Here is a 20,941-nt window from a genome sequence, read left to right as displayed (position 1 = left end):
TAAGAATGGGAAAGATAACAACAGGATTTCTGAGACTGTCTGAGCTGCAGGAACTGGGAATACTCCTGTGCTGGGAGAACACTTTGATGTTTTCTGTTCTCTGGTGAGTCCCAGTTTTCCTGGGACCACAATACATCCCTATTTTGAACCAGATCAAAATGTGACACTGATTTTGAGTCTTCACAAGGATTAATTTTTTGTCCTGTTATTGCTGAATTCTTCTTGTTTTTGCAATGCCCTTCTATTACTTGTCTTCTCTTTATTTTCCAGCTGGTTTCTTTATGCAGTTCAAGAAAAATTACTTGGAATGTTAAGGGAGTGCCTTGTAGAGGGTGTAATTTCTCCCACCTCTGCAGTGACAAATCCCATCCTTCAGGACAGCAGAGGTGAACCTCCTCTTTCAGCACAAAATCTAGGTAACCACCTCCAAGCCACTGGGTCAGAAGGACAGGAAATGCCAGGCCAAAGGAGCAGCTTCATGAGATACAAACCCATGGACAGAAAGCTGAGTAACAGCACAGGTTTGCAGCTGGATGCTGATTTGCATGTCTGCTTTGGGCTGCTGTAAGGAGGTGCAACTTTGCTTCTGCACATTTCTTAAAAGTGTGGTGTTATTGACTTTGTGGTGGGGAAAGGGTCTGTGGGTTTTGAGTCTGGACACTCATGTGCCTCATGTGCAGCCTGACTGCTCCCTTACAGTAAAATGAGCCCTCTGTCTGGTGAGCCATGTGTTACTTCAGTTCTTCCAGATACCTCCCTGCTGTCATAATCCAGCAAAGTTGTTTTTCCTGACCTTGGTTTGTTTGTCAAATGAAGCATCATACTTTGCCTGGAGTCAGGATGAAACTCTTGAAACCCAATAGTTTACATGCTGCTTCTTCTGGAAGCTCAATTTACTTGGGATGAGTTATTCTGAAGTAATATTTTTCTTTCCTGTTTATTTTTTCTGACAGATCTTCTGCTTCCCCCATGCCCTGTCACATTAAACCATTTATGCACAAAGTAAGCAGTTTAGGTTTGCCCTTGTGACTTTACCTTATTCCTATCACGATTCTGCCAGCAAGGGCTTCAGCAGAAGAAATTTTAAGCTACCCACTGCAGCCACTGCATTTCAGTGCAGAGTTGTAAGTGAAATCACATCTGCATTTTAGGTCACTGGTTGGATATATGAATGCTGAAAGCTCTCTGAGTTTCATCTTGTGAAATGCTGCAGTGTCCAGAGCGAGGTGCAAGCTCTGCAGTGGTGTGTCTTTCCCCAGAGGCTCACGAGGGTGGTGTCTGCACTGACAAAAACACAACATGCACCCAGCCAGGGAAGAAAAGTAAATATTGAAATCCAGCCAGCTCGTGGCTGAGGCTGCCCCCTCTGTCATTCTTCCACAGGCTCACAGAAACATTTATTTCTTACTTTGAAGCATTCTCTGAACAACAGTTTCCCTTCACTTTCACAACACTAGAAATGACTGGAACACAAGGCTTCCTTCACAATTGGTTGGTTTGTTGTTTTTTTTTCTGGGCTGCCATATCTAAATGTCTCTTCAATCTATTATATCTTAGCACTTAAGCAAAAAATTACTCATGGGATTTTTTTTTTTTTTGTCTTGAAGGCAGTCCCTGTTACTTCACAGCATGGAAACCAAGTGGGAAAGTAATCTATGCAAATTGCATGTGCTTTTCTGGTTGAATCACGCTCCCTGCACTCATGGTAATGAGTCACTCGGCATAAAGTGGACTGTTACTATGAATGGAGAGAGCACATCAGGGCTCTGCTTCTCAAGACTTATTTCCACTTGCTGAATCTCATTTTGGCCTGGAACCACAAGGGGTGAGACTCTGCTGTTCACTTCTCTGGGCTTGAGGGACTGTAGTTACTCAGATCTTCACTGGTCCAAGACTCTTGTTGACTCTTAGGGCTGAGGGTGATGGCTCACGAGCCATCAAAGCTGTTCCCAAACACTGGCCACGGACTCTTTTTCCTGTAGTAATACTGAGACTAAACCAAGAACTGGCCTCGGTGAAGAGGAAGGCAGAAGTGAGTCCCATCCCATATGTGGTGTCTGAGAAGCTGACTGCTCAAAATGCAGCCTGTCTGGCTGAGGGGCTGATTCCTGCCAAGTCAGCTGCCACCTCAAAACCGGTCCTGTTTGTATCAGACCTCAAACAGAGCAACCTCAATCAAATTATCGCTCTGGAAAATCTTTTTTCTTGGTTTTTTTTTTTCCTATATAGTAATTAACCCAATGACCAGATGGTGAGGTCTGGTGCTTAGGACTAAGAGCACGGGTGCCAGAGAGCTTGGATTTCCTGCTCTCGGCTTCATGAGCACTACAGCAAAAGCAATTCCCATGGGCATGACATGTTACGCCTCCCCTGACCTTACACAGGCTTACATTGCTTTTTCTTCCCTAGAATACATAATTCTTATTTATTTATTGTAATGGAAACAGACAACTGACACTGAAGTATTATGACACTCCTGATTGATAGTTGAATGACAAGCTGCAATGTCACGTTCTTAAGAGAACAACTATCCTGAATTACAAGGGTAGTGAATTGAAACACATCCTTTAGAAAGATGCCTAATCCCATTTTTAAAGCTCTGAGTGATGGTGAGCCCACTGTCTTGTCAAGTAAGGTCTTTAATTGCCCTTACTGCGAGGATAGCACATCTTATACCAAGTTTGGGTTTAATCTAATGGCATTGACTTGCCTTGTGACCTTGGACGAGAAGGGATGGATCAGTTGTTTAAGGCTAAATTGATCTTGGAATTTATGTAGTAATATACCCACCCTGGAGAGCCTCCAGAGTTGTTTTGAGCAGATGAACCCTGGATGGAGTTTCAAGATCGTAATTTTGCGTGTGGTTTGTGGGTATCACTTTCCATTATCACTGGCCTGGGGTTTAAGCTTTGTTCAGCAGGTGGCCTGGGCTCGGCCTGTGCAATGGCAGGCAGGACACTTGGTCAGGCCTGTGTCCTTTCTGTGGCAATGTTGCTTCCTGAGCTTTAGGAGGAGCAGTGTGGATGAACCCCCGTGTACTTTTGAAGCTGCAATGCCAAGTGAACACCTGCAAAGGAGAACAAATGCCACAGTTCTGGTTTCATTAAAGCAGTGCTCTGGTTAGAATACCCAGTGAGAAGAAATAAGTACAGTCTGAGTGACAGCCCAGGTGAACTGTTGCACATCTGTCATCAGAGCAGCATTTAACTAATTAGGAGATAAATGACGATGCCGTTATGAGTGTATTGAGATCAGTGAAAAATGTTCCAATGTTGATAGAAATCACATAAAATAACAGTCAGTGAAATAGATTGTCAGGTCTGCACTGCTTTCGACGTGTTACTTAACATGGGGGAGCCCCCAAGCTTTAAAGAAGCATCTCTCTACCCTGTTCTAGACAAATTACTTCTGTACCTTGATCTAAACAAACTCTGATCTCTTTGCTGCCATTGAACTCACCTTGTCTGAAACCTAATCTGACTACTTTATTCTACCTCTGTGCTGGGAATTCACTCTATCATTAGCATTTCAATCTATTTAATTCACTGAGGGTCGCCCAGCAATGTAACCGAATCCATGCTAAGCTACTACTGGCAATTTAGCTGTCAGACAGTCTCACCTTCTATTTTTAGTTGCACTCAAATTCCTTGCTTAAGGGGGTGCACACTGAATTTCTGGATTAGCTTCCCCCTGACCCCTCTATTGTATCACTGTCAGTCACGTTTGAGTCCTGTTTACATTGTTCTGTTATACTAATTACAGCTTGTCCAAGGTATGGACAGTGTTCTTGGACACTTTGTTGACAAGCCAGTAGCCCTGGGATTAAGCCCTTGTGTTTCGAGCTGAGAAGTCTATATTAGTGCAGTGAAGAAAGTCTTTGCTAAGTAAGTCAACACCTCCACAATCTTAAACCCTAATTCTTTAGGCTGGATGTTCAGTCTCATCTTTGGCTCTCCATAAGGTGCTCTATAATGCCACATCCTTGTACTTGGGCAGGGCAGGAACAGCATTGCTCAGGTTCATACCTTCAGAGGAAGGGGGTTTGGACAAGGCATGCAGCTGCACCATTTCTTTTTTAAAGAATTATTTCAAGCAGCTGTGCTCCCTGGCCTTCTCTGTCTTTCAGTTCTTTTTTTCTTGCACAGATTCCCCTAAATCTTATTTTTATACTTATTTTCTCCTGGCACAGCACTCTCCCCCAGCTCTATAGTCTAATGACCTTCTTAGCAAGTACATATGCTGTGATGTATATTTAGTTTTGAACCAGCTTATGGCCCTTCTTAGGTGCAATTTAGGGCAGGAAGCAATTTGTTCCTGTTAACAGAGCTGTGCACACATGCATGCTCTGCCTGTGTTGGTTACCTTTGGTTCCTTGTTGAACTTGCTTTAGCTCTGTATCCCAGTTACCTTGAAGTGGAATTCAAAAATTAAGCAATATATGCGTATATTAAGCTTTAAAGAAGCATCTCTCTACCCTGATCTAGACAAATTACTTTGGTACCTTGATCTAACACACTGATCTCTTTGCTGCCAATCCAGTATGTGTATACAGGCAGAAAGCAGGCTTCACTGGGGGAAAAACAGCCAGGCTGGGCATTTATGCTGTAAAATTCATCAGTAAGTTTAATAAGTTATATTCTGTTGCTAATTATGTCTGTTGCACTTTGGAGATCATGTTTCTTTATCTTTTCCAGCATAAGCTTGGTGTGAACTGGTCCGAGCTCAGTAGATTGAGCTTTATGGGAAAGTGAGAGGTTGCAGCCTTTCAGGGTAAGTGCAGGAAGGTGGGAGCATATAACAGAATATTTAACTATAAAGTCAGAGCCTTGGCTCCACTAGCTCTATTGCTGATCTGTCCTATGACTCTGTGGTCACTTCTCTTATCTTCTTCAGGCTTCAGCTCCCAGGCAGCCTTCAGGTCCTGGCGCTGTTTCCTGTGATAGACGCCCCATGCTCGCCCCAGTGAGCCCTGCTCCGACCTGGGCTACTCCTGGGAGGCTCAGCAGGCTGCTCTGGGGGCTGATGCTCAGAGTTAGGGGACACCAGACTGCCCTGCTCCCTCTGATCCCACCTCTACCTGCCACCAAGTAAATATTTTCCTGTGCAAGTGCTGAGCAAAGGTGAGTAAAGAGCTGTGGCTGCTCCCTGTGAGGGTCATTGCTGGGGATGAGACCGGAATATTCATCGGGAGCCTCAGTAATATCCAATTCAGATTCCTGATGAATACATCCTGGCTTTGGGCACATATCTCCTGTTAATACTAATGGGAATGTCACACATGAATGCTGGAGAATATTGCCCATTATTTTTGGTCTCAGAGCTCTGAGCTGAGAGATTCCTCGAGAAAAATGGCCATTTGCTGTATGTTGCAGGCTGCAATTCATTATATACAGTGCATGGTGACTGTTATTTACCTTACAGAACTGTAATGTGATAAGGAGTCTATGTAAGCCACTTAATGGTCTGTCTACCTTAAAGAAAATGTGTACCTGATCACGCTCTGATTTATGCCACTTTCACCCCAGTGCAACTCTATTGGCTCCACTGGTGTTATCCCTGATTTATGCTAGTCTTAGTTGGACTTCATGAGTTTATGTGCTTTATATGACTCATGTACACGAGGAGAATATAGTCTAATAAAATACCTGGCTGTGCATCGTAGCTGCAGGTTCTTTGCAGAAGTGTTAACAGGGGTACTACAAACCCACGCTCTGCTCCTCTGCAGTGCCTATATATTTCAAGGGGTTATATCCCATATCTACAGAGATGTAACTTTATGCTTTCATACTTGACTAATGTGCTGCCTCGTTGGCACGGTGCAGTGTTGGAGCCAGGCAGCAGGCAGCACAGACCTGTAGAATGAAAAAAAGAACTTGAAACTTGACTGTGGTAATTGGGGCAATTTTTTTTTGCTTGGTAGATCAAGTTCCTCGCCTAGAAACAAAGAACTTCCCACAGATTGTGTCCCTTCACTCTGAAAACAACTGTTCTTATCTCAGTCATCTTGCTGCATCAGCACTTATCGTCTGGCTTTGGGGTAGGAAAACAGTCATTTTATGATGTTTATATTGCAGTAACAGCCAGGACACGTAGTCTTAGATGGAGGACTCCTTGTTCTAAAAAATGTGTAAATAGACCAGGAAACTGCTCTCTGGCTCAATGATCTTGTGCTGTTTTAATAAGGGTTCCTCTGATCACCATGGGAGCTTTCATCACCTGGCCCTGTCGGCAAGGGAAGTGATCATTCCTCAAACCTCTGGAGCTGGAGCATCAGCCTGAGCTCTGGTGAAGTTGTTGGAGCAATATCCATTACCACTGCTGGATTCCAGGTCAGCTCACCTTCTCTGGCTGCTGACGGTCAGAGCTGACACTTGAGACCACTCTGTAGTTGATCCTTGTTTCCTTCTCTGCCTTTCCTTTTAAACTTTGCCTGCTTTCCTATTAAGCTCTCAGGCACATTTTATCTAATGAATGAGTGACAGGCACACTCAGGTGTCAGGTGTAAGACAGGGTGAAGCTCTCAGGGAAAATGTCAAGAACTCTTTGCAATTTGTTCTGCACTGAGGGGACACCATGATACGTATTTAAGCCCCAGAAAGGTGAATTTTGGAGATACTAGTAATCCTTAACTAGTATCCTAGTCTGCATAAGTTTGTGGACAGCCTTTGCCAAGTAGTGTGATCGTAAAGGAGAAACCTTCGAGTTTTGTTGCAGTAATTAATCAACTACATTGGCTTGTTCCATTAAAAAAAAATTAAAGCTGCTAAGTTCTTAAAATGGAAAGTGCATCTTTCTTGGCGTGGTAAAACAGCAAGCTGAAGGCTTGCTCTGCCTGTACATAACTGTAATTTATGTTTCTGCTCTCGTAAAGGGTCTGCTTGCCCTTGATGCATGTGCCTAAGTCTTATTAACATTAATAGGAGCTGAACCCAAGCAGGGAGGTTTAGATAAAATATTAAGAAAAATTTCTTCACTGAAAGGGTTGTCAAACTTAGGAACAGGCTGCCCAGGGACATGGTGGAGTCACCACCCCTGGAGGGATTTAAAAGATGTGTAGAGGTGGTGCTTAAGGACAAGGTTTAGTGATGGGCTTGGCAATGGGTTAGACCCGATGATTAAAGGTCTTTTCTAACCTAAATGATTCCATGATTAGCTGACACTAAATTCCCTAAATGATGCCTTGAGCTCTAAAGCAAGACTGGGTCGCTGTCTCTGCAGCAGATCAGTGCCTCACCACCCAGAGCTGCTCCACTCCTCTCTGACCACACAGCAGCCAAAGAAGCCTTTTTTCCAGGGCTGGAGCCCTGCAGTCATCCCCCTGTTACTCAGGCTGAGGGCTGTGCACAGGGGTGGCTGGTGGGAGGTGTCCAGCTTCCTCGGAAAAGCATGGTGGGAAGGAGACTCATCAGCAAGGGATGTTTTCTGCTGAGCTCACTGTAATGAGCTCAAGTCCCTGGGTGCAGAAAAGAGAGGTGACAGGAGGAGATGGGGAGACGGGAGGGAAACAACTTGTTTCAGGCAACAAATCAGTTGCTAACTCTGCCTCAAAGCCATTTGCATGGATGATGTTGGCCCACGGTGTGTTGGAAATATAAGGCATTCTGTAGACAGCTGCCCAAGGGAATGCTAATTAGCTGGCAGGCAATTAATAATTAATCAGACTTTTGTTCATTGTGAAGACAGTGTTTTCTTTGGCAGCTTTATAATGTTCTGAGTTTGCCTTGCTTTTCTTTCACAGGCTGATATCATCGTGCTGGAACCAGGTTCTGTGGCGACATGCTTCTCCCTCCCTCCCTTGCCCTGTCCACATGTGCAGCCCAGGCCACGACCTCAGCCTTGGCTGGGCTCTGACGGCCCATTTAACAGTCAAAGGCTGGAAAGGGAGTTGCTGCTGTGCTATTTTTAACCAGCTGGACAGTTTAATAATTCAGAGGCAGACACACACAGAGTGGTCTGGGCTGTGCCTGAGCTCTGAGAGAGGAGAAGAGCATTGCATCGCCCCTGCTAGGCTTGCTTGACCTTATCAAGCCTGGGTTCCCAGGCTCTTTAACACCAACACAAAACAAAACCCAAGCTTCCCGAAGTGAAATCCCTGCCCCACTGACGTCAATGGGACTCCTGGCTCTGACTGCAATGGAGCCTGGATCACACTTAGCTGCAAGGCATGAATTATTATTTCCTTGCTTTCTGATGCTGCATAACTCTTTTTCCATGATAACAGAACCCAGTTATGGTGAGTAGAGTCCAGAATGGGGAGTGTCAAAGTTTCTGGGGAAAAAGGGGGATTAATTTCAAGAAATCTCTTCAGAGAATGCCACATGTACGGCTACTCCCCTTGATTTTGGACTTAGAAGAGAGATTAATGGAAAAACAGTTCCTCCTGTCTCTCCAGCCCGATCCTCTCCCCAGCTGTCCTGTGGAGTGGTACATAACTCAATGAAAAGCTGTCCCTCTCAGGGATGCCAAGAAGAGCACAAGTCCTGCCAGCAAACCTGCTCCAGGGTGGGCTCCTCTCTCCACTGGGCCACAGGTCCTGCCAGGACCCTGCTCCAATGCAGACTTCTCATGGGGTCCCAGCCTCCTTTGGGCATCCCCCTGCTCTGCCATGGGGTCTTCCACAGGTGAGTATCTGCTCCACTGTGGACCTTTTGGGGCTGCATGTGAACAGCCTGCCTCACCATGGTCTTCATCATGCATGGGCTGCAGAATCTCTGCTCTGGTGCCTGGAGCACCTCCTCCTCCTCCTTTTTCACTGACCTTGGCATCTGCAGGGTTGTTTTTCTCACGTGTTCTCACTCCTTTCTCCAGCTGCAGTTGCACAGGCATTCAACTCCACACCCCCCCCCCCACCTTCTCAAATCTGTTATCCCAGAGGCACTACCACCACTGCTGATGGCACGGGCTCAGCCTTGGCCAGTGCTGGGTCTGGCTTGGAGCTGGCTGGCACTGACTGTTAGACATAGGGGAAGCTTCTGGCAACTTCTCACAGACACCACCTCTGTAACCCCCCTGCCACCAAAACCTTGCCATGCAAGCCCAGTACACTTGTCCATCAAAGAAAAGGCACAAACTCAGTCTTTAGGCGTGAGGGAATCCACAGAGGAGCTCAACTTTGAAAGACAAATGCACAGCAAACCAGGCTTCACTGATCCTGCTGTTAATAGGGCTGTTCATTTCCTTTGATTCCTGTGTGTTAGCTCAGCTGTGTTTTGGGACTGAACAAGATCTTTCCACTAGTTCAGTTTCAAACACGTGGTAAATGACTCTGTGCCTGAAGCACCCAAGGTTCCCGGGTGGTCTCTGTGCAGAGACCAGAGTTGTTTCTGCTGCCGAGATCAGGCAAAACACAGCTCCCTGTTCAGCACCAGCAGTGCCCACTGTGCTGTCAGAACCCAGCTGATGTGAGGAGGAGGAGGAGGTTGTGAGTCCCTGGTGCATTCCAGGTTTGAGGCTCTCCCTGTGCCTCCATGACCCAAATCGTGACATTTACTCACAGAGGCGTGTGAAGTCTTGCTACAAGAATGTGGCTTGTGATGATCCTCGGTGGCTTTAATGAATCATTTGTGGCCAGGGTGACTCAGCCAGAGCAGGCTGGCAGCCAGCAGCCGGGCAGAGGAGCCCGCTGGAGGCAGGGGCTGACAGCACATACAGACAGTGTGTGCTCAGAGCAGGGATTTTTTAAAGGCCAGCTGTAACCCGTGTGAGGCCTGCACAGTTCTGAAAGCCCGTCAGTAGAATGCCAGGAGGGAGAAGGAATTTGGCCTCAGAGTGGTATTTTTCTAGCCAGAAGTATAGGCAAGTGGGTGGGAAAGGCTGCATATCCAGAGTTCACATTTGCAAGTGGAACAGATAGTGCACTTGAAAAATGCTACTCTAGGCTTACCAAATCCCACTTCTTTTCCTACAGCTGCATGATGCCTGTCCATCCTTCCCCCTGAGCTGCAAGAACACATTCCCCTGGGAGGCAAAAGCCCTGTGTGTTTGAGAGTGCAGGCAAAATAGGATGCTATGCCCTGTATGGTGCAGAAGTTCAATTTTCAGATAATACAGAATTGGGATGTCTTATCTAATACTGCTGGCAGGCTCTCCTGAGAGTCTGCAAAATTCACCTGCTTAGTATGGTGAATTTAAATCGCCAGAGCCACACAGAGAAAACTCCCCTGTGCAGAACCTCATTCTGGGCTAAAGTCCTTGAGTAATTATCCTGTAATAAAGTCACTTAAATTTTAGAATAGAGTGTCCATGTGGAGAAGTTATGCAGGCACAGCTATAACAGGATAATTATTTTGTTATAGCTATGCCAGTCAATTTCTCAAGGCATCAGTCACATGGGAAAGTTGAAATGATGTATTTTTTACAGTCTCCAGCAATTCTTTATTTTTTAATGTCCATTAGTGCTTGACTAATGCTGAATGATAATGGAAATTCTCCAGGACAAAGACAGTTTCCTCGTGGTTATCAAAGATATTTGGATCTATCCTGTTAAAACTAATATGTAATGAATTGCCAGTGATTGGGGGTTTAAAGCTGAATTGACTGGGAATTATGAAGATGCTGTTTACTAAATTCAATTGAAAGGGTTGAAATTTCTAAGGAAACAGAAATTTGTAAAGTCCTTATTTATGTGTTAAAAATCCTCAAGGTTTTTTAAGAGTGCACACCTAACCAGATTAAGATACAAAATTCTCTTATTCTCACACAGTACTGGAGGTTTGATATTTCAACATAGGACTTTGTGGCTAATCACACCAATTTTGGGGGTGTCCTAAACAGTTTAGTTCCTGAGAAAGTTGTTGCAAAGTGTATGTGTTATGATTCATTACTAATTGGGGTGAAAATGGTCCTTTAGGATAAAACTGCCCCTGTCAAAGGACAATGGCACATATGAGATTTCTATGGAGATACACCAGAGCTAGCTTGAGCCTGGGGATTAAAGCACAGTAAGAACTAGGAGCCTGGCTCCCCTCAGAGCTGTCTCTTGAAATGCTGGATGTAGCAAACAGGTGCCAACTGAATTTGTCGCAGTCGGATTTGAATCCAAATTGAAGAGTTACCAGAACAGGGAAGGCCAAAAATCTCAGTGCACATGAATGCACCGTGTGGTTCCTGCACGCCAGGCTGGGCACACAGAGAGCTGCCTGGGGAGCTGAGGCTCCTGCACAAGGAAGCAGACCTGATAAGTGCTTAATAGAAAGTATGAATCAAAATGAAACCTGCCTATGGCTATCAGCTGTCTTACAGCTAAATGTTCCTTAATTACATGTATAACATCTCCCTTCTTGGAAAAAGGGTTGGGTTTGAGGTAGAGGATGCCAATATCCAAGTGGAGGTGCCAGCTGGGATGTACACAAGGGTAAGAGCAGAGTGTGGCCTGGGGGGTCACAGCTGCACCAGTGGGGTGGATGGATGGCTGCTTGGACCCATCAGTGTCTCCCTGGGCACATCCTGCTGTGTACCAAGGATGTTCCTTTGTCAACCTCTCCCAGTACCACCATGCTGGAAGGAAAGATGCTCTCCTACTCAGCACTTCTTGTTGTCCCACAAGCCCTACTAGATCAAGGAGGGTAAACCACCCAGTTCTGATTTCAGTTTGCCTCCATACGCTCCCCTCTTTGGTTCTTTATCTGAATTTGGGTTTTTTATGCTGGAGGGGGAGACCCATTTTGCATTGGGCACAAGGACAAAATAAAGGACATGTTTCCAGGGCTGCGATGCAAAGGCTTAATCATGTTTCAGAATAACTGGAGTTATAAACTGATGGGGCATTTAAAATGTTGTCTAGTTCCAAACATCAAGTGTTCAAATTCTGCCTTAAGGGGACATTAGCTCATTATCAAATCACAATGAGATTCTTATAACTTTATTTTAATAAACAGTTTTCATAAATGTTAACATTTTAATGGATGATTACACTCACATTTAGCTAGCAGATGCATTCATGTTGATTGATGTTATTTCCACGAGTAGCAAAGGAATTAAATAATGATTTGTCACTTATGGTAAAAAGCTGCTCAAATATCTTTTAAATCAACACCGTTATCTGCGGTGTTCGATCAGCCGGCGATGCCGGGTCAGCTGTGAGTGTGTACGGGGGGGAACTGCCCGACAGAGACCCCGCACCAACATCCAACACTGGGGGCACAGCGGGGAGCAGGGGACGCTCCTCTTGCCGTGTGATGTAATCCTGGGCACAGCTGAGGGGCCAGCGCAGGTGGGGAGGGCCGGGAGGAGCGCGGGCGGGCGGGACGCAATCCCCGGTGTGCCCGGCGGGGCGGGCGGGGGCGATGGCGGCCCGGCCCAGTTGCGGTGCTCTGTCCCCGCATGGCGTCCTCCGACAATCTCTGGTGGCCCGCCGGATCGGGAGCGGGCCCCGGTGGCCGTGCGGCTGTGGTCCGGCACGGCGGGGGCTCGAGGGTGGTGGCGGTAGGACTCCCCGTCTCATCGTCCCCATGCCCGCGCTGTACCCCTCGGCCACGCGCAGGAACGTGGGGCCCGCACGGGCGGGCGAGGACAACTATCGGGAGGGCCAACCGTGGCGGCACGGGAGCCGAGCGGGATCCCCGGCGGGCTAACAGGTGTGGCCCAGATGAGGAGCAGAGTTGTTGGGTTGGGCTGGGCAAAGTGGCAGGGCAGCGGCGGCCCCGTAGCACGCCAGGAGGGGGAGCATTTATTCGGGAGCCCCGGGGACACAGAGGGGTCCGGACCTGTCCAGAGGGAGCTCACCGCCGCCCCTGGGAACATGTGCGGAACTCATCGTGCGGGACTCTCTACAACTCCCTGAAAGGAGGTTGTAGCCAGGTGGGGGGTGGTCTCTTTTTCCAGAGGATTACTGTGTGCTTAGCAGTAGGCCAACGGGAAACCTCCTGGATCAGCAAGACAAGAGGGCTCGGTCTCAAGCTGTGCCAGGGGAGGTTTAGGTTAGACATTAGAAAGAATTTCTTTCCAGAGAGGGTAATCAGACACTGGAATGGGCTGCCCAGGGAAGTAGTGGATTCTCTGTCCCTGGAGGCTTTTAAGAAGAGACTGGATGTGGCATCAGTGCCATGGCCTAGTAACCGCAGTGGTAGTGGATTAAGGGTTGGACTTGATGATCTCTGAGGTCCCTTCCAACCCAGCTGATTCTATGATTCTGATTCTATGTAAGGGAGCTGCGTTGTGGAACTCCTTGAGGACTCATTGTGACGAAGGCACGTGGAACCCGTCGTGAGGGAGCTGCGTTGTGACGAGGTGTGCACAGCTCCGTGAGGATGAAGGCCTGCAGAGCCTGCTGCAAGGCAGTTCCTCGGGGATGACGGACTGTGGAACCCGCCGTGAGGGAGTTCCACTTGGATCAAGCCTGCAGAGCCCCACCATGAGGTATGTGGTGTCCGGGCTGTTGGCTCCCAGGGCCCTGGGGAGCGCGAGGTTTTGCGGTGCTGTGTGGGGTGAGCTGGTGTGGTGGGTGAAGAGCTGTACCAGAGATGACCTCTCTTTCTAGGGTCGGTTCTTGGTGGCTGACTTTTGGATGGCTCGCCAGGAGAGCCTCGTGGAGTTTTATCCTTCTGTAATTCCTGATGATTGAGTTTTTTAAAAGAGCCCTGAAGCAAACCTTTGATGCCTTGTAGCCCTTTTGGTCCTTGGTTGTTCCTGTGTGCCTGCACTGAGATGAGAGGCTGTGTCTTTAAGGGGCACAATTAAGCAAGCGTGTTTTTCTCCTGCTTTCCTGAAGTAGTTACTGGGTTTGAGGGATCGGTTATCGGATCCAGCATGACAGATGGATGCAATGTTGTTGTCTGTGACTAAACCTATAGAGGTTGCATAAACAACTTGGAGGTAAATGTTCTGGTTTCATTGTGTGTTTATAGATAGGTATGTATATACTTTAAAAAAACCAAAAAAAAACCAAAACCAAAAACCTGGCAATCTGGTAATCCTCTGCCATAAACGGGTTGATAACCTTTCCCCTTTTATATCTGTGTCCTGATTTTTCTTGAGTGACTCTTGCTAACAAAGCTGTGAGTTTAGCCTGCTGTCCATGAACTGTCTGAGACTTTCTGGAAGGCAGCTTCGAGCTGATTCCAGCCTGTTGTCTGCAGAGGTCCAGGAGAGCTTTGAGTGCCAGCAGTGATGGTTGTTGTCCCAGGGTGGGAGGGTGACTCATGTTCCTCTCCCTGGCTGGCAGAACCCAATATCTGGTATCCAGTTCTCTGCTGCAAATAGCTCATGTTTACTAATGGAGCTTGCTTAAGGTATTCAAATACTGCTCAAATGCCTCAAGTCGAAGATACAGCTTTGCATACATGGAAAGTACCCGGAGCTATCTGATAACTACTGGTTACATTGTCCTGGTTAGCAGCCCTGTCTGGGCAGCAGCAGGTTTGCTTCCTATGGGGTTTTATTTTACCTAACTGTGGACCTGTGTATCTCTTGCTTTTGAGCATTTGACTCCTGTCCTGTATTTCTCTGCAGTTACACTCGTATTATGTCTTTTCCTGCTAATCCACCGTGGCATTTCAGCTGCTTGCTGAACTTAGGCACTGCAGGTAGTGGCTGGATGTGAAGCTGTGGGCTTCAGAGGATTGGTGTGTGCTTAACAGTAGGCCAACGGGAAACCTCCTGGATCAGCAGGAAATCCTGGGCTGTTGTTGTCTGCTGTAATGAGCAAAGGTACCTGCTGAGACCCCTGCTGAAAGCAGCCTGCCCTAAAGCGTGGTTCAACGGTGAAGTGCCCCTGGGAGGAACTGCAGACGTCCAGAATCACTGGAGCAGTTCTTAACCTACTCAAGATCTTATCTAATGCCTGCAGGCTACAATTGCTGTGTGGCAACTGCATTTCTGTGGAGGGAGGGGTGTCTTGGGGAACTTAAATGTCCTTATTAAGAGGTTCCCAGGCTGACTTCTGGGAGCATTTTTGCCATTGCCTTTTTTTCTTTTGTAAACAATCACCTAAACTGCTTGTTGGTTGAGTTGCATTGCACTTGGAGCTAATTTATAAACAAATACCGGTTGAAATACAAAAAGGAATTACTGTTTATAAAATAGTTCGCCTGTGAAACCAGTTTCTATGTAAACAGTTTTTACATAGATTCTTGTGATGTCGATGTCACAGGGCATCAGTGGAGATCTTTACCAGAGTCATTAACAAGTCTTGACTGCTCATTTAAAATGGCTGCATTTAGCCACAAGGAAGGATAGGCTTTTTAACAGCTAATCTGGGCTGTCAATATGGTGTATGTGTTGTGATTTGTGTGTCTGGGCTTTGTTTGTTTTGCCCCTGATGACTGTGTCCAAAACCAACCAGTGATACTGGATGGGGGAGAAGAATTGTTCAAGAGAGGTGCCCATACTGGCCACACACGATTTCCAGCAGGCATGGATATGAGCTTTCTTGGGTGGTGGACAGAGTAAATTTTACACTCAAGACAATCAGAATAAATTGCAAACTGAACTCCAACCTTCTAAAGGAAATCCAGCATTAAAAGAAAGAAAGAAACAAAATCCCAACCAAAAATCACAGGTCCCATAGGTATGAGGAGCATGGTGAAGATAAAAACCTGATGCTACAATCTGCTGTGAACAATTTGGCTGTGCTCGTGGTGTACTTTTGAGGTTAGCAGGTGCCATTTTGCTCTCAGACTTTCTCTGTAAAAGCAAACATTATTAAACAAACACTGGCCTATATTTCTCCCATGCAGAACTGGTTACGTTTTGGGCTCTCCAGAATGTCCCCATGGCAGACCTGTCGATGCCTTGGAGCCATTTCTGATGGAAGGTTTTATAAAAGCCAACTGCAGAACTCCAAACTATTTCCCACACACTTGAGGGGGATTAGCTAATGCTTCAGTGCTGTGCTTCAGTGATGAAGAACAATGTTGTCATATTGTTGGCAGAGTTAGCCTTGGACTGGAAAATCCATTGAGCAAGGATATTATTGGCTCTTGGCTCTGCTGTACCATTTCATGGGTACTCTTAGGCAATGGTTGGTTGTAAGAGGGGATCCATAAAGGATTTATACAGCATGGACTTCCAGCTGCAGTCCTCAAGACCTCTGCTTAGCTTCTGGCTGCTCCTTGAGGTGCTGACACAAAGTGACCTGTGGCTGGAAAGTGTGTACAAAGTCTTCACACTAAGAAACGCCTGTTTTCGACTCTCTGACCAGCTTTGTGCTGAGCCCCAATCTAAGGAACCTGAAAAAGTGAACCAATTCCAGTCCTTTTACAGAGACTTACATGTATTGAGCAGTAGCTGAAAGGAGGGTGGCAGGAAAAGTGGCTGACTAAGCACAGAGCCTGCTGGGAACTGAATTTTGCACAGATAAGATAGAAAACAGGAGGAGAGGAGTTACCATCCTGCACTGTAGCAGTTGTTAACCAGAGTAGGGGTCCCAGGAGCTGGCCCCTAAGCCCTGCCAGGTCTGGAGCAATGGGTCTCTTTGCCTGCTGATGAGCTTGCAGGGTTTAGCACCTTTGATTATCTCCATGACCTCCTTTTTGTCCCTGCTGGGATCCAGTGTGAGCTGTTAACCCAGGATTTGTTACTTGGGAGCTAAAACTGGCTGGCTCACAGGTCTCTGGGCTCCATGAGCTGTGTGTCACAGGGTGTAGGAGTGAGTGAACCACTGCTGGTGCCAACAATAAAACGAGAAGCAACGTGCACCCAGTGATAAAGATGAACCAGTTCTGCAGACTAGTTGTATGTCTGTGGAGGTTATGTGGGGCCAGCCAAGAGAATGGAAAATCAGGTGTTTGGAGGGGTAGCAGTAGATATTAATGCCTTAGACACTAGAGATGTTCACAGACCCATGAGAAGCCTCTGTTCTCTCTGCTCTCTGTGAAGCAGACTGTGATCCAGCTGACTCGTGCCAGGTCCCTTCCACCTCCCATCATCTGTGACTTGCTTCATCTCTGGAGTTTGTGTCGGCTGTTTTGGACATATTTCATGCTGGGAACTCCTCAACTCGTGGTGGCCAGAGGTTAACTCAGCTGAGAGCTGGCTTCCACTGAAATGTGCCTACTTTCTCAAGACTAGGTTTGTGCTTTTAACAGATGTCTAATTCTCTTTTCCCTCTAGGCCAGGGAGGTTAATTGGAGGAAAGTGACTGTACATCGGGCCCAAGAGCCTCCTACAGAGATACTTGGCACAAATAAATCAGCCTATTTTTGATGAATAACAAGGCCCCAAAGGCTCTAGTTCTTGCTGCCTGCACAAATTGCAGGTATAAATTTCACAGCTGATCACAGGGACTCCAGAATTCAATTAACTCTCAGCTCATTTGAAAAAAAAAAAACGCTGCCTGCCTATTTAATTATGAGTGTCACTGATACTACACATGCTGTTCAGGAAAACTCCAATTAATACAGCAGTGCATCATTAATATGAGTGACAGCATGAAGCCTGTGACTCTCTGAGGATTCTGGCTTGACCCTCTACAATGACAGACTTGGGATTTATTTGAAATGGGAACCCTTTTCTTCAGGTTTGGGTGATGCTGAGGGAGCTCTGAGATTGTCTCCATGCTTTGCAGGCTGTTCTGGATGCCCTGTTTTGGATGGTGCTTGGGATGTAATGTAGTGCTGGCCACTGATGATTTAGACCTTCTGGTACCTGGGGAACCTTGTAGGGTCTCTGATTTTGGGGATGGGGCTGCACAGAGAAGCATGAGGCAAAAATCCACAGAGATGAACACGTGTAAGGCATGGTGAGAAAAAGGCAGCAACATTGTTCTTGCACTGCCTTTACCACATTAAAGCTCATTTCACTGCCAGGAAGGGTGTTAACCAAAGCTATACAAATAACCACATCTCTGCAGAATGTTTCATTTTCAAGTGTTCTTGATTTAAATTTAGCTCAGTCTCAAAGATCTATCAATAAACAGACACGTTTCATTTTGACTTTTTAACGTGTCTTTCATTTTAAGCCCAAATTGATCTGATCTGGTCATTCCATGCCTCTGCTTGTGCCCATCCTGCTTCTCCCTTGATTTCACACCTTGCAGGTTGTGTTATTGGAAGTGGTCTCTAATTCTGCAGCTGCATCCTTTCCAGGCCTTCCTTTAGGAGGGTGTCTGTGCCAAATGGCTCTGAGCACAACTGGAGTGTCAGAATGACAAATGAAAGGTATTTGGCCTGTTCTCCCTAAATTGTGTCCCTCCTTCCTTAATCACTATGTTTAACCCATGAGGATCACAGTGTAGCATTGTCTTTACTCCTTCTTCAGACAATGTCCAGTTTGTACCTCAGCTTTCTGAATAATACTGAATTCTGCTTTCTCTTCACACCACTACTTTTTTCTTCCCTGAGCAGCTCTGTCCCTGACTACAGCAACCTTCTTTCCAGCAGTGGCAAAAACAATCTCACTGCTCTAACCAGAGGCAGATGTCACCCCAGATTAGATGTCATGGCTCCATCTCTGCTCCAGTTCCCTGCATCCTTTGGGATTTCCACATTAGTCACCAATGCATTCAGGAAGCGTGTGTCCAGATGTTGCTGCAAAAAGCTGGTGGTCCTTTTGATTGCCTCAGCTTTCTCCAGTCCTTACATAACCAGGCCTTGTTGCCCCTGTCCTCTGTGCTGCTGTTCCCTGTTGTTGGTCAGAGCTGCAGCTTTCACTGCCTGTTTGTCACATTTGAGTGGAACGTCTTCACCGTTCGCTTTCAGGCACAGGCTTGTCATCCAGCAGATGCCTGTAGGACCACCTCTCTTGTCCACAGGATTATCTTAAAGCCAAAACCAGAAGAAAAGCTCTCTCGTGGCTCTGTATTTCTGGTCCATCTCTAGCAGCTACTGTAGTGCTGGAAGAGGGAGTGGGTGTTTTGTTCGAGTTTATTTTTGCAGTGAGGAGCTGATCAAGCCTCAGATTTGTTCAAGGGTTGTAGTTACACCAGTATTTCTGACACTAGTGAGAGTTCAGATTTAAACCCATTCTTGAGCTGATGCAATCTGCAAACAAGTGGCTGCTATCCTAGGACTGCTCCTTTCGTACCACCCACTTTCACTTTGTACTTTGTTCCCCTGGTACTTCATCTTTAGCTGAAATAATGTTTGTCCTGGGCCTGGAGCTACATGTCTGTCTCATACTTGTACAGCCTGAGGCTTAACAGGATTCTTATTGATGACATGAGGCCCTGGGCATTGCTGAACCACAGCTCTTGGATTCAAACTCTGTTGCTTGCCCTACACAGCTGGCTGTGACCAAACTCTCCTGAGACTTGAGTGAAAAAACTGTGTTAAGTGACTGTAACTCACCTGAATCAGCAGGGCACGCTGGTAGCTGCTACAACCCTTGGGTGGCAACTTCTAATTCTGCTGCTCCAGCTGTGCAAGCTCTGGAGATGAATTCCTGCCTCACTTTCTGAGCTAGGACTTGGTGGCTGTAGAAGAACAGTGCTCATCGTGGAGAAAGTGGCTAAAAGTCAATAGAGACAAGGGGGCTGGATGGGTAATGAAAAAGCTGAGGTAGTTCTTGTTTTCATTCTCTGTGTAGGTCTTCACAGAGCTCACTATCTTCTAACTATTGGCTTTCATCTGCAAAGTAAGGATAGCCCTGTAACCCTCATGAATACTTGAACTTTAATTGTGAATAGTGAGCCTAGTATGTATAGCAGTTGCCAGTGATGTAGCAGAATTGGGCTCCAGTCGTTGTTTTGACACAAGTGTGATATTTAGGCTGCCTGTGGGAGGTTTTGCCAACTCTAGAACCTGATCAAACTGTTTTGCAAAGCTGTGATTGTTATAAAATGAAACTGCAGTGGAAGAAACACGTGGTCACGCTTCCTGACCAGCTGCAGCTGGGCATGGAGGTTGTTGCCATTACTTGTCTTATCATGACTATAAGGCCAGAGCACTGGCTTTCCTGCTGTCTTGTCATCTTCTGGCTGCCTGTGGGAGCAGAGGGACAAGTTAGGGTTGTGAGCCACTTTATATGTGCCCCTGGAGCAGGTCTGAGGTAGCTAGTGGAGCTGTGATGTTTGTCCAGCCTTCTTGCACATCCGTGTTTCTGAAAGCACTGCTCATCTGCAGTGAAATTCCTTTTAATGCTGGAGGAAATGGAATGTGAGCCTGCAGTACAGTGATGTGCAGATAACAGGACCTCCCCCTGTGAAAGGCTGAAACCCTCTAGAATTCCTGCCTCTAGCTTTCCTGGCTTTGAAGTTGGACTCCCGGGTGCCAGCCTTGGGAAGGTCTCAATTTCATCCTGAAAGCGGATTTCCTGTGCTTAAAAGCCTCTTTTTGGCTTCTTCTTTGAAAAGCTCAAACCCCAGTGCAGCTGGCACCCACACTGAGTGGGGCTGTGTCTTGCCCTGGCAAGGAGTGCTGGTCCAATCTGTGGTGGCAGCTGGGCACAAGGTGCTGCCCCTCAGCTGAGGTTGTTCCCTGACTGGGGTGCCAAGTCCTCCAGCCCTCTTGGTATGACCCAGAGCTGCCTTGTTCCCTGCATCTGTCAGCCTCAGGGCAGCTTGTTCACTTTGCAAGGCACAGCCCTTTTATCAGCACAGCCCACGGGCAAAAGGCATAACTGTTTTATTTGTCTGAGAGTGGGGAAAAAAAAAAAAGCTCTTTGTTCTCTGTGTAATAAGCCTTGGCCTGAGGGAATTCAGGAGCCAGCTTTTGGCACTCATAGCACCTTTTAGGTATTAGTGAACTGTTGATGCAGGGACACCCTGCTCACTTTCTCAGTTTTATTGAATATTAGGTGGGTGTTTCACACTGGTTTATTCCCTTCACCCTTTCACGTCCTCTGAAAATCTTCTAAACTCTTCCAGAGGATGAGGAATCCTCCAGGGTGCTTCACAGCCATGAAACTGCTGTGTACTCCTCTCGTGGGACCCGTGCTGTAAGAGATGTGTGGCCACTGGAGACTTGCAGCCTCCTGTTTGGAAACCTTCCCTGTACAGTGTGTGGAGTGTGTGGCTCAGCAGGGAATTGAGACCTGCAGCATCCTGGGATTTACCAGTTTGTGCTGC

Source organism: Manacus vitellinus, unplaced genomic scaffold (assembly GCF_001715985.3).
Source record: "Manacus vitellinus isolate BGI_N305 unplaced genomic scaffold, ASM171598v3 scaffold_31_pilon, whole genome shotgun sequence".
Taxonomy (NCBI): domain Eukaryota; kingdom Metazoa; phylum Chordata; class Aves; order Passeriformes; family Pipridae; genus Manacus; species Manacus vitellinus.
Note: the sequence above shows the minus strand (reverse complement) of the source record.